General features: G+C 40.2%; 1 protein-coding gene across 10 annotated transcripts in view; it reads right to left on the bottom strand.

Moving 5' to 3' along the window:
- SLC14A2 (solute carrier family 14 member 2) overlaps positions 1 to 16153 on the bottom strand; it is a 431742-nt gene that overhangs the window by 248831 nt on the left and 166758 nt on the right. The window contains exon 1 of one of the 10 annotated variants that reach the window (XM_042910437.1): positions 13106 to 13140. The exons of the other annotated variants lie outside the window; for them this stretch is intronic. The gene's annotated coding sequence lies outside the window, so the exon portion shown is untranslated. Of the gene's footprint in view, positions 1 to 13105; positions 13141 to 16153 lie in introns of those variants that run through there. 10 annotated transcript variants of the gene reach the window in all.

Below are 16153 nucleotides of genomic sequence, written 5' to 3'. Positions count from 1 at the left end.
TTTAACTGAGAAGCTTTTAAAAATGTGTATTTATTTTTGAGAGAGAGAGTGTGAGTGGGGATGGGGCAGAGAGGGGGTGGGTACAGAGAGCCCAAAGCAGGCTCTGCATTGACAGCAGTGAACCTGATATGGGGCTCAAACTCATGAACTGAACCATGAGATAATGGCCTAAGCCGAAGCTGGACACTCGCTCAACCAACTGGGCCACCCAGGGGCCATGAACTGTGCACGTTTTTAAATGTCAGGTGCAGATCTCTGTGTTTCACATATAGACCTATGCATGATCTTCTCTCTTACCAAACTCTGTGGGATACCTATAGAGTTTTTTATGCATGTAAAATTACATGTATGATCTCATTTGTTCCTCATAAAACAATCAGGAAATAGGTACTATTATTACCTTATAAAGAGATGAGAAAACTATTGCTTAGGCATCAGGTTAAATACCTTGGCCAAAGTCACACTGCTAGTATGAGAAGAAAGAGACTGGAATCAAGAACGGATGCTCCAGAACCCTAAATATTACCTACTATGGCTCAGCACTGGCAGAAACAGGGAAAGTCTGATTACTTGCTGAATGACAAAGTTGACGAAAAAGCAACCATGTTTTAGAAAGCACTGGAATTCTGAATCTCAAATGTTCCCATTACCTTAAAGTTCTGGTTGCTCCTTTTTCATAAGCAAAGAGAGGAAAGAATGCCTTACTGGAAGTCAGGGACTTAGATCTGAGTCCAGATGAGGAAAAGAGGAAAAGAGGAAAAGGAAAGGAAGCTGAAGAATGCTGGCACAGTATGGTTGTTTGACTATATTTTAACTCAGGCATGTACGTGATGCAACCACCTTCAGTAGCCTTCTTACCACATTGCAACACAATTCTGTAAACAATTCTACAATTCAACAAGCTAAGCAAAGAGACCCTATTGGCAGAAAAACCTTCTTTTTCTGGGAGCAGAAACAGTAAACTTTTTTGTTGCTAAAGAGAGGAGATTCTCAACAAAATTGCCTAATAAAACTTTGCAGCACTCTTTCTCCAGATAACATTAGATAACATAAGCTACTGAGTATAATGATCTTTGAATACATGGGCTTTAGCTCTCCCCCTGGACCATTGGCTCCTTTAAATGGGCACATGGTTCCATTTATCTTTATCCTCTTCCTAATGATCGATAAAAGGCACTTCAGAAAAACAGTAACAACAACAAAACTGACAAGCTGAAGATAGAATGCCAGAGTTCTGCCTTTTCTTTAAAAAAATCAGAAAATGTGGCGATACTAGTCCCAAATTTTTGCATGGAGTTGAGTAGCAGTTACCCTCGCTAGACAGGTCTTATCACAGTTCTACCTGACCACTGTGCTTATCTAGCAGCCATGTGAACAGCTGAATTTAAGGACACCACAAAAAATAAGTGAGAAACAGAAGGGCAAGGCCTCCTGGTTCAGACACCTCATAGTATTCTACCATCTTGGGGTTGGCCATTCTGGTTATCCTGGCCATGATCAGCACCTGTGCACCCTTTGACTTTTGTCCCACTTGGATGTGCTTTATCTTCTTTGTACACCCAGAGATTTGGTGTCTTCATGGTAAGGGAATTTAAGGGGACTGAGGACAAGCAAATAATTCTTTGGGGATGGGATTCTGGGCTTATCCTCAAGCTCAAATCTGGTGATTATATCAAATCAAGTTATTATAAAAGTAGGTATGTGAACTCCTGCCCATGAGGGTAGTCTCCACTCTGAGCTGAGAATACAGGTCAAGGTGCTAAAATCAAAGATTGCATTTAAAAGTATGCATTAGAGGGCCTGACACCTTTCTGTTTTCTCTTTTTAGTTCTAGTTACTGCTAATTTACCCATTATCAGGTCAAAGAGTTATGCAAAATAAAAGCTTAGAACATGATGACAAAAATACCTGTGGGATGTACATTTATTTCCCAGGATAAAACATTGTTCCATATGGGAAAAATCCCCCCAATATTTTGATTTGCCAAACCTCCTAGCAAAGCTGTCACTCTAGGGATAAGACTGTGGCCTTACTCTACAATCTTCATTCAGCTGTTCAGCAGTTTGTGCCAGGTGGTGCTTAAGGCAGGAGATGCAATGGCGAACAACAAAAATACCTGGCCCTCGCTTTCAGGGGCACACTCTATTTGGAAAGACGGATACTAATCAAATAAGTGCCAGGATGAAGAAGAAAGGAGTCCTATGGGAGGCTACAGATCTAGTCTTGGTTGGGACTGTATGTGTGCAGGGAGGGGAGCATGTCTCCAGGGAGAGCTTTCTTGAAAAACTGGCCTGGGGTGCCTAGGTGGCTCAGTCAGTTGAGCGTCGACTTCAGCTCGGGTCATGATCTCACAGCTCCTGAGTTCAAGCCCTGCGTTGGGGTCTGTGCTGACAGCTTGAGGCCTAGAGCCTGTTTCGGATACTGTGTCTCCCTCTCTCTGCCCCTAAGCCACTCGCATTCTGTCTCTGTCTCTCTCAAGAATAAATAAACATTAAAAAAAATTAAAAAAAAACCAACAAACCTGGCCTTTGCGGGGGGTGAGAGAGGGCAGCCCATGATATTTGTTCTTGTGCCTTACATAGAGTAAATGCTGTGGACCCTTGCACCAGGGGATCCCAGCCAGGTCACCATGCTCATTGGTCTTTGTCTCTCAGTTCAAGCATCTTATCCTCAGGGCAATCTTTATTAACATGTACCCTCCCCCTTACACTGAGTCCCCCTCAGCAGTCTTCCCATATCTCCCAATCAGCCCATAACATTGTGGCAAATGTAAGATGAAGACCTGTCATCTCTACTAACCAGGACCTAGTGCAGCTTGGGTGAATGCTTGCTGCAGAGTGGACAGATGATCTCCGAGAGAACAGAGATGACATGATTTGCATTGTGGGTGTGGGGAACTGAATCTGTGTTATGGGGAGACTCAAACTTGACTTACACCAAGATAAAGCATCTTTGGCTGGATCAGAGCTCTTAACACAGTGACATTTGGTTTTGAAGCCTGACTATTTTGTTTCTTAAGACTCAGCTGACTGTTTTTCATTTATCCTAATAAAGCATGAATGCTCATTTAAATTAACAACTTTGGGTGAGATTAACAGGTTAAATAGAGAAGTACTGCATAAATTTGCTAATTATATTCCTCTATAGTCAGTGTCTCTTACTTAAGTAAATGACACAGGTGTGTGTGTGTGTGTGTGTGTGTGTGTGTGTGTGTGTATAATCAACTCTCAGTATTTGAGGGAGTTATGTTCTAGAAAGTTGCTTCTAATACTGATTTAGTGAATACTGAGTCATTTCTCCTATGGGAAATACAGGGTTAGGTTCCTGAGAGCCTTTGGTCACATTTTTGCCAACCAACCAATATATAACCTTGTTTTATGTGTGTTTCTGTTTAAAGATACCTTATATAATATATATTATTAATTAACTAACATTTAAGTCATGGCCAGCAGCATGATATCTCTCATGAAAATATATCATATATACCATAACTATATATATATAATTCATACCTGAATGAAGCTTATCTAACACATATATTTTCTCTGTAAGGCACACCACAGCCTTTTTGAACTTTAGGAATACTAGACAGGACCTCAGCACTGTGCTGCAGGCCATTTTAAACAAGAAAATCACAAATTAAAAGCACAAAAATGCAAAAAAATGTGTGACATTAAATAAACCACAAAAAGACACTTGTTTGTTGTATGACAGCTGAAACAAAAAGGAAGAATGGCTTCCTGTTCAACTTAGCTGAGAATGTGTGAGTCAGACAACTCAAAGTTTTCACCATTCTGCACAGGTCTTTGAATGACTTTGAAAACACTATGAGTATTGATTTGGGGATTACAAATAAATTTTAGTATGCAGATGAATTTTCAATATGAAATCTGCAAAGAGGGATCCAATATCTATAAAAAGATATATATATATATATATAAAATTATATTCTTCTGCACATTATCTGGCATACAGTAAATGTCCAATAAACATTTTTTGAATGAATTAATTAATAAGATTTGCTATTTAATACAGTAAAAATAAAACATTTTGGTTAAGAGAAGGCATTCTTGGTTGACAGTTTGCTTTTTCATTTTGACTGCTTTAAAAATATTGCCCTACTCTCTCCTGCCTTGTTTGGGAAGAAGATCTTGTTGAGATGATCCTTTCTGGTATCTGTTACTGCATGCTGACCTCAGAGCCCTCAGAGCAGCGTTGGTTAAGAGAGAATTCATATGCTTTATATGAGGTATGTAATAAAGTATATTTAGTAATAAAGTGCTATTGAACATAATTTAATCCTAGGATAATGTGCCTCATAGGTTCCTATAAAGATCATCCCAAACAACCTCACCATGAAAGTTTATAAAATTCACTACATAATTTAATCCTAGGATAATGTGCCTCATAGGTTCCTATAAAGATCATCCCAAACAACCTCACCATGAAAGTTTATAAAATTCACTTAAAGTTAAATAACTTCTCTAGAATATACTGCTCATGTGGATTTGGGGAGTGGGGATTTGAAGTACAAACAATTATTTACTTAATACTTTTGCTTCTTCATTTCCATCTAGGAAAAGTCCTGAAAATGTTCTTTGGAAAAAGGGGGTGGGTGGAAAGAAAGTTTGTCTTGAAGCTCAGTGGGTCAGGTTTACTTTGAAAGAGGCAATACCACCATATAAAACTTTAGAATTTTCTTTCTGTTTCATTTCACTACTTTAGTCATAAAAGGGTTTAATAATTGTTTGTTGAGGGAAGCCTAGGTGGCTCAGTTGGTTGGGTGTCCAACTCTTGATCTTGGAACAGGTCATGGTCTCATGGTTCATGGAATTGAGCTCCATGTCAGGCTTCTGTGCTGACAGCGTGAAGCCTGCTTGGGATTTTTGCTCTCCCTCTCTCTCTCTGCCCCTCCCCACCATCACAAATAAATAAATAAACTTAAAAAATAATAGTTTGTTGAGTAAAGAATCATAGGTACCAAAAGGCTTGGTGATAAATAGTCTACTCTATATTCAGAAAAATAAAAAGTCAAGAATGAGCATTAAGGTAGGAGGAGAAGAAGCAGAGAAAAGCTGAAAGATGAGGGAGTAGCCACAGGCCCTGACATCACTCCCATAACCAGTTGTCAGTGGCCCTGGTAATGATGATAAAAACAAAAACAGTAGCTCACATACATATTACAGTTTTCAGTCCTCATATAAAATATCTCATTTAGTCCTTATAACGACTTCTTGCAGTTGATCATTTCAAGAGTGAGGGGCAGAGAACCAGATGCATTTGTTGACTTCTGGAATCTCACCTCTGGTAGCAGAGTGGAAGTGGAACCTGCGAATCCAAGTCAGTGCTCTTCCACCTGCCCGTGGAGGGCTGTAACTGGAGGGGTTGGAGCTTTGAGCCACATGTTTGGGGAGCAGAAGTCAACAGATACTTCAATGGTTGAGTAACTGAACCACTCCCAGAATCCATTTGGTTAAATTCATAGACTCTCAGAGCATTGGTTAAATAAAATAAATCTTAGGGATAATGTTGTACATCTCTATTTTTCAGATTAGGAAACCAGTCCTAGAGGGGTAAAGTGAATTACACAGTCATAGAACTAGTTGGTAGTAAAGCCTCATGCCTCCAAATTCTGGGTCTTCTTCTGCCTGCCTTATGCTATTTCTACTTTCACTGCACTTTTTCTTCCCCACTGCCAACAGCTGCACAATTTTGAATTTTCCTGATGGAGTTTCAAATACATGGTGTGGGGAAATCCTCTCTGTGGTTCACAGATAAGAATTGTAGACTTCCCCACTGTATTAATTAATGGCCTCATTAATCCACATTTAACTGTTCAATTAAATGTTTAATGTAACGCTTAGAGGTGCCATCAATTACCATGTACGAAGCAACTCTTGGAGATCCTAGCCTGGAAGCTGCTATGTACATGTGCAAAATTACTGTCATTCGGACACACCATGTTATCTCATAGAGCTCTATTCAGGGAAGGTGCGTTACAGCTCTGGTTTAACTCAGGGTGGATTAAATCAGTGCGTTAGAGAAGAATGGAATTAAATGCTTTGCTGTAATGACTCACATCCTCACAAGTACCACTCATTAATTGTAGGTGCTACATGACATGAATGTGCTAGGGGATGGCAAATATAATATTTTGAATGCTTTCCTTTCCCAGAATTACCCCCAGAGAGGGAGAGAGAAATGATCTCAGTGGTGGTTACTGAAAACATATGCCAGCTTGATTTCCCCAGCAATGATATGAACAGTGAAGACTAAAGCATTTGCGCCTTCGTTCGAAGAAAGGCAGCTCAATTTTCACCAAATGTACTTCAGCCTGACCTAGGTAATAATTAAGCAAGCAACGTGGGGAAGGTTCATAACTGCAATTGCTTATTATGTGAGCGAAAATGGTAAGATTTGTTTCTGTGGCAGAGTTCCTCTACGTAGGCTCACAGATTAGAGCTTGCAGTTGCCCCTTTGCAAAGCCGCCAGATGTATGTGACGTGTTGTTTGAATGGACAGTGGTGCTGTATATCAGCGCTAGGTCTATGTCTTGCACTAGCTGAAAGAATACAGGATTTTAAAAGTTTGGATCAGGCAATTAACTCTTGTTGTGGGTGAGTGCAAACATTTTGCCTAGTAACTAGTGGTTTAGGTATCGAAGAGACTCAGCTTTTATGAGAAGAGTCTTTGGAGTGAAAGGTGAGAATAACTGGTACCTGGCTCCTCACAGTCTGCTTCTTTGAAGCCTCATGTATCATGAATTTCCTTCCAAGTTTCTGGGTGGGTCTGCTCAGTGTCAGGACAGGAGGAGATGGGGGGTGGTGTGCGGTGGGAGGAAGAGGCAGGTCCAAACCAGGCAGAGTCCAACAGCAAGGCTCAGCATCCAGAAAAAACTCTTGCTAGAGATAGCATTCAAAGCACCTCTTCTGAATGGACAACTGAGTTAAAATTATGAGGTGGATTCAAATGAAAGGAAAGACATTCAGGAATGAGTCTGAGTTAGGCATGAATGGGGGACCATGAGGTAGAGCCATACATGGTCAAACCTGGTCAAAATCTTTGCAGGCAAGGAGGTTTCCATCTGGGTGTTGGGTGGAGTCAGGGGAGTACAGTGGAAGATGAGGAACTTCTAGAATGAAAAGACCCTAACAGTGGGGATGGAAAAGAAGTGGAGAGGCAAGAAAAGTGGATTTTAGAGAACTATTGCTATGTGTTATAATTTGGACCTCAAAGATACCAGCACAGATTAGATATTTTTAATTGGCTTTGGCCATTAAATTTTATTTCTTTGAATATGACACTGTCCTGAAACAGAACCATATGGTACTAAGGGTTTATTAGGTTATATTTTCCTCCATGTGGAAGAATTAGATGGGATAAGTCCTGATACTGACTGCTATTTCAGCAATAAGCACTCTCTGATTTCTTTTTATCTATCTATCTATCTATCTATCTATCTATCTATCTATCTATCTATAAATGTTTATTCATTTGAGAGAGAGAGAGAGAGAGAGAGCATGAACATGAGCAGGGGAGGGGCAGAGAGAGCGGGAGAGAGGGGGACAGAGGATCCAAAGTGGGCTCTGTGCTGATAGCAGCAAGCCCAATATAGAGCTCGAACTCACAAACACTGGTTTCATGACCTGAGCCGAAGTCGGTGTTAACTCTGATTTCTTATTGAGGTATACAGGAATTTCTGGATGCCCTGGATTCATCTGGACTGTTCTACTTCAACTCTTTGCTACTTGTATCTCTCCCGGCTTTAGCTTGCTGATGTGTTCTGCTCACTGATGTCCTTCTCCCTACACCTTTTGCATCTCAGAGCTCCAGAGCTGTTTCAACTGTTTTTCTGCCTTTTTTTTCTTGGAACTGTTCCTGCACATCCTCAGATTGCTCTTCTGCCCTGGGGGATATTCTGCAACTTTCCAGACACTTCCATAAAGTGACCTGAGGGCTTATCAGGTAAGTAAGCACACTGTTACCATGGAGTGACAAAATGCCAACCGGAAGAGACATAGATTTTCTGGTCTAAGGTTTTGCAAATTATATGCTAGAGGGCCCTGGAAGTCCTGCACGGAAGTGTCTTGAAGGCTTCTCAGGACAGTGCTGGTGGAAATGAGAATGACGCCGAGTGGGAAGTCCTCTTCAGCCTCAACCATTACAGCCATGTTTTGTTTTGTTTTTTGTTTTTGTTTTGGTTTATGTATTGGGTTTCTGTGCAAGATTTTGTTCCACTGCTATGAAAATAAGACTGACAAACCCTAATCCATTTGTACTCTTTCTACATGCATAGAAACCAAGGTAAAAATCTAAAGAAATGAATGACCTTACCAAGGAGGCTCAGTTCATCAGTGGCCAGACAAGATAGAAACTTCAGCTTCGGTCTTCTTTCCACTGTACCAGTGGTGGCCACCTGGCTGATCACAGAGACACCTGGAGTCTCTCCTGGGGAGATTCATTCACTAGAAATAGGGGGTATAGTCTGATAACATGTAATCATAAGTTTCCCAGGAGATTCAGACAGATTTGGGAATTACTGCATCATTCCCACTGTCCACCAAGCTTCCCATTCCAGTAAGTATGAAGCACTACAAGGGAGACATCTCCCATTTATGGGAAGAAGGAGGAAAGAGAGGGAACTCAGGAGTTGGCCAAATTCTCTGAGCTCCCAAGACCATAAACTTTCTTACACATCTATGTACTGCACCAGCTTCTGATTCATAGATTAGAATCTAGCCTTATTATTACATAATGCAAAATTAATAATATCATAACACACTTGGCTAATTAATCATGTGTGTATCAGGCATTGCGCTAGATAGTAAGATATACAGATAACAGTGTCATATCTAATGGAGGGAGACAGACAAGTTAATGGACACATATAATTCCAGATTTGGATAGAAAGCAATAAGAGCCCAGATAATGTGAGAACCTCCCAAACTTGGAGGAAGTGAGGGTGTCTTGATGCCTGAACTCAGCCAACCAGATAAAGGAAGGGTCTTTCTAGGCAGCATGAACAGTATGAGCAAAGACACATATGTATGGTAGGGCTACAGGTAGGCAGAAAACTGCAAAAAACTTAGCATGTACAGAGAGGGGAAAACGGGCTAGTGTCAAAGTGAGAAGTTCTGAGCTTGGAGGAGTGGATTTAGCTGGATCATGGAAATCTGTACCAGCCTTCACCCTCTGGATGTAGGGAAGCTACTAAAGCATTGTAAGCAGAGGAATTTGGCAATCAAATTTGATTCATATAAAGTATCCACCCATCCATCCATCCATCTCTGACTGTTTCAAAGGAGGATACAAAGGAGGACAGATAAACCATAGTCCTTACCCAGCATGCAGGGTGAATAATGCTGAGGCCGTGAACTAGGTTATGGAGTGTCCAGTAAGTTCCTGCTTGCTCCTGTGCCCAGGGTGCACCCCTGGCACAGACTCTCTGGTCAGCTCACATGAGAAGGAGTGAGCAGCAATGCAGAGAGCTCAGGAATAACCCATTTTAAGGGTTTGAGAGACAACACTATATCCATGGCCCAAAGTTATGGAACACTAATGTCACTTCCAAGCAATTATTACCATTACTAACTTAAAAGTTAAAAAAAAAAGATTCTGTGATAAACTTAATTTATTATCCTTAGAATTCTATGATAGAATTAATTATTATTATCCAGTTATAGACTGAATTCTGTCTCCCACCCCATTTTTATGTTGAAGCCCTAACCCCTAATGACTATATTTGGAGATAGGGCCTTTAAAGAGGTAATTAAAGTTAAATAAGGTCATAAGGTTGGGGAACTAATCTGATAGGAAGAGGAAAAAACAACAGAGCAAGAGCTTTCTGTGCAACATAAGGGAAAGGCCACGTGAAGACATAGTGAGAAGGTGGCTGTCTGTAAGCCAAGGAGAGAGGCCTCACAGAAACCAAATCAGCTAGCACCCTGAACTTGGACTTCCAGACATTAGAACTGTGAGAAAAAAAGTGTCTGTTGTTTACACCATCTAGTCTGTGATATTTTTTATGGCAGCCCTAGGATATTAATACAACCTGTTAAGGAATACTGAAGTGTCTTATTCATAACAAGAATTTTTTAGAAGCTAGGAGCTGAAGGAAGATCCATCCTAAAAGTGTATGCAGGGGTGGTGAAGCCCCAGATGCCATCCTATCAATGGTTCACACCTATGACAGGAAATTAAATTCTACTTGAGATTAGTTAAATCCTGTTACATCTCCACTGTTCTAGATTTATGCAAGAGGTCTGGGTTCTGGTCTCAGGACAGCCACCAAATAGTCTGCAAGCTCCTCTCAAGGATTCAGATTCCTTGTTTGTAAAATGAGGATGTTGGGCAGGGGCAGGTTGGGGGGAGTGGCTGAATTCTAATGATACCCTTAGACAACCAAGGGACAATGATTTTATTATTCTTTTCCTCCTGGCCTCCTAGATAGATATTTCAATATTGACAAGATCTACTGGGACATTCACCAGCTAAACACACCAATGGTATAACAATCTAGAAGTGGCCCACTTGCAATAAACCTGATTGAGGAAAGAAATGGACAATTAATTTCAGGCAAACAATAAAAATGTGTGAAAATTAAAGATGTAGAGAAACTAATAATGACAGCGATGAGGGCTGGCTCTGCCTTTATTAGTGTCTTTTGTGTTCTTTTATGAAACGTCTATTATCGGAGAACTGGCTGATTATTCTCTCATAATTACTTCATACAGAATAATTAAATAAAATGCAGACAATAATCTTTTATAGACATTTACAAAGAGAAACATTTTTATGGGAAGAAAGGAAAGGAGGGGTTGTTAGGTAAGAAAGCTAGAATGTGATTCCTCATTCTTGGGTTTTCATGGGGGTTCCTTTGCCAGCTCCTGGCTCTCTGCTAAGACCTCCAAAGGGACTGTAGGCCTGTGTCATAGGTGTTGAGGGCCTTGATCATCACTTCTTTGTCTAGAGGGGGGTTTGGCTCCCTGGTAGGTAAGGATGTATGGACAGATTTTTTAAAGCAACTCTTGATCCAAATATTCACCTGCTAAACTTTATTCTCTTATATACATCTAGGGATGTCAAGGCAGTTACGATGACAGGCTTTGAAGCTAGAGAGGCCCAGATTCAATTCCCTCTTCTTGAAACTATACCTTGGGGATCATTACTGACACTTCCCTCTTCCTCACCCATCACATCTAATCTATCACCAGTGGCCTTAGGGAGTCTGTCTCCAAAATATCCCCTAAGTCTTCTACTGTTATGTCTACTGCCACCACCCTAGGCAAACATCTCTCTCTTGGACCACTGCAACAACCTGCATATACCTATCTCTCCTAAAAGTCTTGCCCCTATATAATTATTTCTCCATTAAACAACCAGTGTGATCTTTGAAAAATATAAGTCAGATTAGGTCACTCCTGTAATTTAAAACCCTGTAGGGACTTCCTGTGGCACTTATATGGAAATGTACCAAATCCTTTTGCTGAACTACACAGGCTGGCCTGGTGTGGGCTCATCTGGTTTCTCTGCCCTTGACTTTTTTCCCCCTAGGTAACTCCTACATATTTTTCACATTCTTTAATGAGGACAAGGATTTTCATTTGTTTTGGTCACCTAGCATTGTGCTTACCTTCATTAAGCCAGTATTTTTGAAGGGGTGGGTGGGTTAATAAAGTAAATACATTAAAATACTTATGATATTATATAATAATAAGTGATTGGGAAAAACTAAAGCAAGAATGATGGATAAACTATGGCTAGGTCTGGTGTCAGAGGTCACCATTTTATATAGGGTAGAAGGGAAGGCCCACAAAGATGAAATTTGAGTAAAGATGTGTAGGAGGCAGGGAGTGAGTCTTGCCATTGAGAAGTCTTCAAAGCAGCAACACCCTAGTCGGTTTGAGCACATCCAGCACCCAGATCTCAGTTTCTAGCTGCCATCATCCACTAAAAAGAACAGGCATCATCCACTAAAAAGAATGGCTGACTCCAGGGCTGTGGCAGGGAAAGTATAATTCAATGAAGGGCTCAACGAATGACATAACTAGATGAAAAGGACTCAGGAGCCAGATTGAAAGAACTCCTGTTGGCCAAATCTAGGACAAAGCTGAATGTCAAAACAAACAATGATAGGAATGGATTATGACCCATTGAATGAAGTAGAAATCCATGAGTCAATGTTGATATTCATAAATGAATACAAGCATGGGGTGAAATTAAAGCTCTTTGTTACAGGAGAATGCCAACTAATAAATGTAGAAGGAATGAAGGAATTAGGAAATCACCTTTTGTCAATCACAGTAACAGGCAAGAAAGAAACAACAGAGGAGGCTAAAAATAGTGGATGAAATGGGACCATGAAAGAGATCGTTACATTACCTCAAAATATCTACACAAAAAATATTTATTAAGTACAAAAGGGAAAAATAATTTCATAGTGGGGAAACCTGGAACATGCCGTCTTAATTAGGTTACTACAGTACCAACACGACTGGGACAAACTGACACTGCATGCCACCTGAGGGGTGCCAACATGCAGAACAGCATTGATCCTGTGGTTTCCTGCCCAGAATGCATAACATGGGTCAAATCATGAGGAAGGATGCAACCAACCCCAGTTAAGGGACATTCCACAAAACAACTGCCTTGTAATGTTCAAAAAGGTAAAGAGCATGACACTTGAGAACAAACTAAAAGACTGTTCCAGATGGAGGGAAGCTAGAGAGATGTGACTACTGGGTGCAACTCAGCATTCTTTTGCCATAAAGGACATCATCGGAGCTTGACTGGCATGATTGGCTTGATGTGTAGCCTGATTGGCATCTCTGGATGAAAAGTATATAAAACCTCCTTGTACTATTCTCACAATATTTTTGGTGAGTTTGTTTCAAATAATGACATTAAAAACATTTACCCTAAACTTCCATACTTCAGATACTGCTAGGTGACAAGCTTCTTGCAGCATAAAATGCAATTGACTGATGCGGCCATGAACTGCCTCAGGTCTGTAGGACCTTTGGGGCCACAGCTGATTGGTGAGTAAGAGGAGGAAGAAAAGAATGGAGAGGATGTTGACGAAGTGGTTTTGTCCCTTGGCTCTTACCCTTCGCATTTGCAAATTCCTCTGCAGGAGTAGTAGCATAATCAGATCCCTTTTAACTCTAAATGTAAGCTCACCAGTTGTCTTCCTGTGTGGTTGGGAGTGTGTGGGTGGCAGCAAATAGAAGAAAAATCTGAAAAAGTAGAAAAAAATAGATGCAAATGGAAAAAGAAGTTCCATCATAATATATATTCTTCTCCTCCCCTACAGCCCTATCAAACAGAATAATGAAAGGAAAATAAAAAACAAAAATCAGCCACCAGCAGGGAACCTCCCAAGTTCTTTAGTGCCAAAAAAACAACAGAAGCCAAGGAAGTGGCATTTCACCCACATGGACTTCTTGACGATGGACCTCAGCTGGGTCTCCCACGTCTGGGATATTTATGAGGCTCTGGGAAGGTGTTCAGAACTGGAGATAAACTCTAAACTCCACCACTCAGAGAAGTGTGATGGCTTCAAAGCCTGTGGGTTGGCCAGCTCCTCCTCTGCTGGTTCAGGTGCTCACAACTTGGGCAGCAGATCCCCCACAGGGGACCTCACCCCGGCTCTGGCATTGCCTCTACTGCTTAAAGCCGAAGGTTCTCCTTAGACTCTGGAGCTCTAGTTTGCTTTGCCAATTTTAGCACAGGGGGCAAGAGCATAAACTCAGAAGCCAGGCTGGGTTCAAATCCTGACTCCAGCCCTTACTGGCTGTGTGAACAGAGGTAGGTTTCTGGACCTCTTTCAGCCTCAGGGTTCTCATGTCAAAATTTAGAGCATTAATAAGACCTACTTCTTGAAATTATTATGAGGATCGAATGAGATGGAACTTAGTCTAATAAGTGAGCATCTATGCTATTTTTTGGCTCTTTAAATATACTTTTTATTGTGGTAAAATATACATAACACAGAATTTAACCATTTTAGAATGTGTAGCTCTGTGGCATTAAGTATGCACACATTGTTGTACCATCTGTCCATCTCCAGAACTTCATTAACCTCAACTGAAACTCTGTCCCCACTCAACAACAACTCCCCACTCCCTGCTCCACTCAGCCCCTCTCAACCGCCATTCTGCTTTCTGTTTCAGTAAGTTTGACTACTCCTATAAATTTCTGTAAGTGGAGCTGTACAGTCTTTGTCCTTTTGTGTCTGGCTTAGTTCACATAGCATAATGTCTTCAGGTTTGTCCATGTTATAACACGTGTCAGAATTTCATTCCTTTTTAAGGCTGAATAATATTCCACAATATATATAGAAAACATTTTGTTTATCTGATCATCTATCAACTAACATGTGGGTTGCTTCCAGCTTTTGGTAAATAATACTGCTACGAACACTGGTACAGAAATCTTTGTTCAAGTTCCTGCTTTCACTTCTTTTGAGCACACTATTGTTTTATAGTAATGTCTGCCCACCCAATCCCTGCTGCTTCATGATAAGAATCTGGCCTGATGCTCAAGACAGCTTGGAAGTGGCATGGTCATTTGCTTTCCCTCAAGAACCTTGGCCTTCATTATCTGATGTTGGTCAAAAGTAAACATCCAGGCTTGATGTCAGCCATACACTCAATGCAAAGAAATCGGAAGAAGAAAGGTTGATGGGGAGGGCTTTGGACTCTGAAGAATTCCTTTAGAATCCTGGTGTGTTATCTTAAAACTCTATGGGCCTTGCCTTATTCACTTAATCTCTATGAGCCTCAGTTTTCCTATATGTAAAATGAATTCTGTACATAGAATATCTACTTATTTTTGTGTGTGAAAATTAACAGAAGTTATATATGTAAGCTCCTGGCACATAGTAGGTCCTCATTGAATGCTACTTCCTAAATCCCCCACGAGGATTCATGTCACAAGTAATATCAACTAGCAGGTGATTTATTTGTATCATTATCATCATAACCATCATTACTGCTAATTCTTGAGGGTCTACATGGAACAGGCACTGGAGTATTTTTTCTTTACATAGATTAATTTATTCAATTCTGTAAATATTTCTTTAAAGAGGTAAGTCCTATGGTTATCTCTAATTTACAACTGTGATAACTATGGCTCAGAGGGATTCATTAATTTGTGCAAGGTAGTAAGTGATAGAGCCTGGATTCAAACTAGGCAGGTCAACTCCTGAGCTGTGTTCTTTACCTTCCTACTCCACTGCCCCACTAACTAACTTCAAAAATAAAAATGATAACAAAATAAAATGAATAACGGAAAGTAAAATAAAACAGGAGGAATTCTCACAGTTTGTTGAATGAACATGTATCTGAGTAAATAACTGACCTTAAGGGTATAGGTTAATGAACCACTATAAAGATGGAGAAAAGTCTCTAGTAGGGTTCCACAGGACTCTTCCCTTGACATGATCAGCAGTTTTATTTTATATGAAGTCATAGAAGGAACAATTATACAATCATGTGGATCTGGGAGGGCCAGCTACTAAGATGTCAAAAAGTTCTCTATAGAGATAGATGCAGAACAAACAACATAAATTTTAATAAAAAATATGCAAGGCTAACCTCAGGTAAAAAACAAAACAAAACAAAACTGCACAACTGGAATGTAGATGAAATGACTTGCCAGAAGTTAAATGAGAAAAGATTAAGAATGACTTATTTGGCCAGAAATGCTTCATGCTCTAGTTATGGGATATAGTTGCCAAACATCTAATGTTCCCTGAGGCCTTTCAATTAGTGGTACAGTATCCGGATGAGGAAAATGGGCAAAGGACTTAAATATCCATTTCTCCATAAAAGATCTAGAATGACCATCAGGTGTATGAAAAGATGCTCAACATCAGTAAACATTAGGGAAATGCAAATGAAAACCAAAATGAGATAGGACTTCACAACTGCTAAGATGACCAATATAAAAAAAATAGATAATATTTTAAAAGTAATTTCTACTTTGACAGTTTGTGATTCTAAATTTAAAATAACTAAAACACTGTGAGTTGAAAAGGATACTACAAACCTCACATATATTTACGGCGAAGCCTGAGGACTTGATTCAGTGTCTCTTAACTTTCAATTTATACACCATTCTAAGAGCATGATTCTTTTACTTCCAATATCTT

The sequence above is a fragment of the Panthera leo genome, chromosome D3 (genome assembly GCF_018350215.1).
Source record: "Panthera leo isolate Ple1 chromosome D3, P.leo_Ple1_pat1.1, whole genome shotgun sequence".
NCBI lineage: Eukaryota > Metazoa > Chordata > Mammalia > Carnivora > Felidae > Panthera > Panthera leo.
This window is presented reverse-complemented; position numbering and strand designations above follow the sequence as displayed.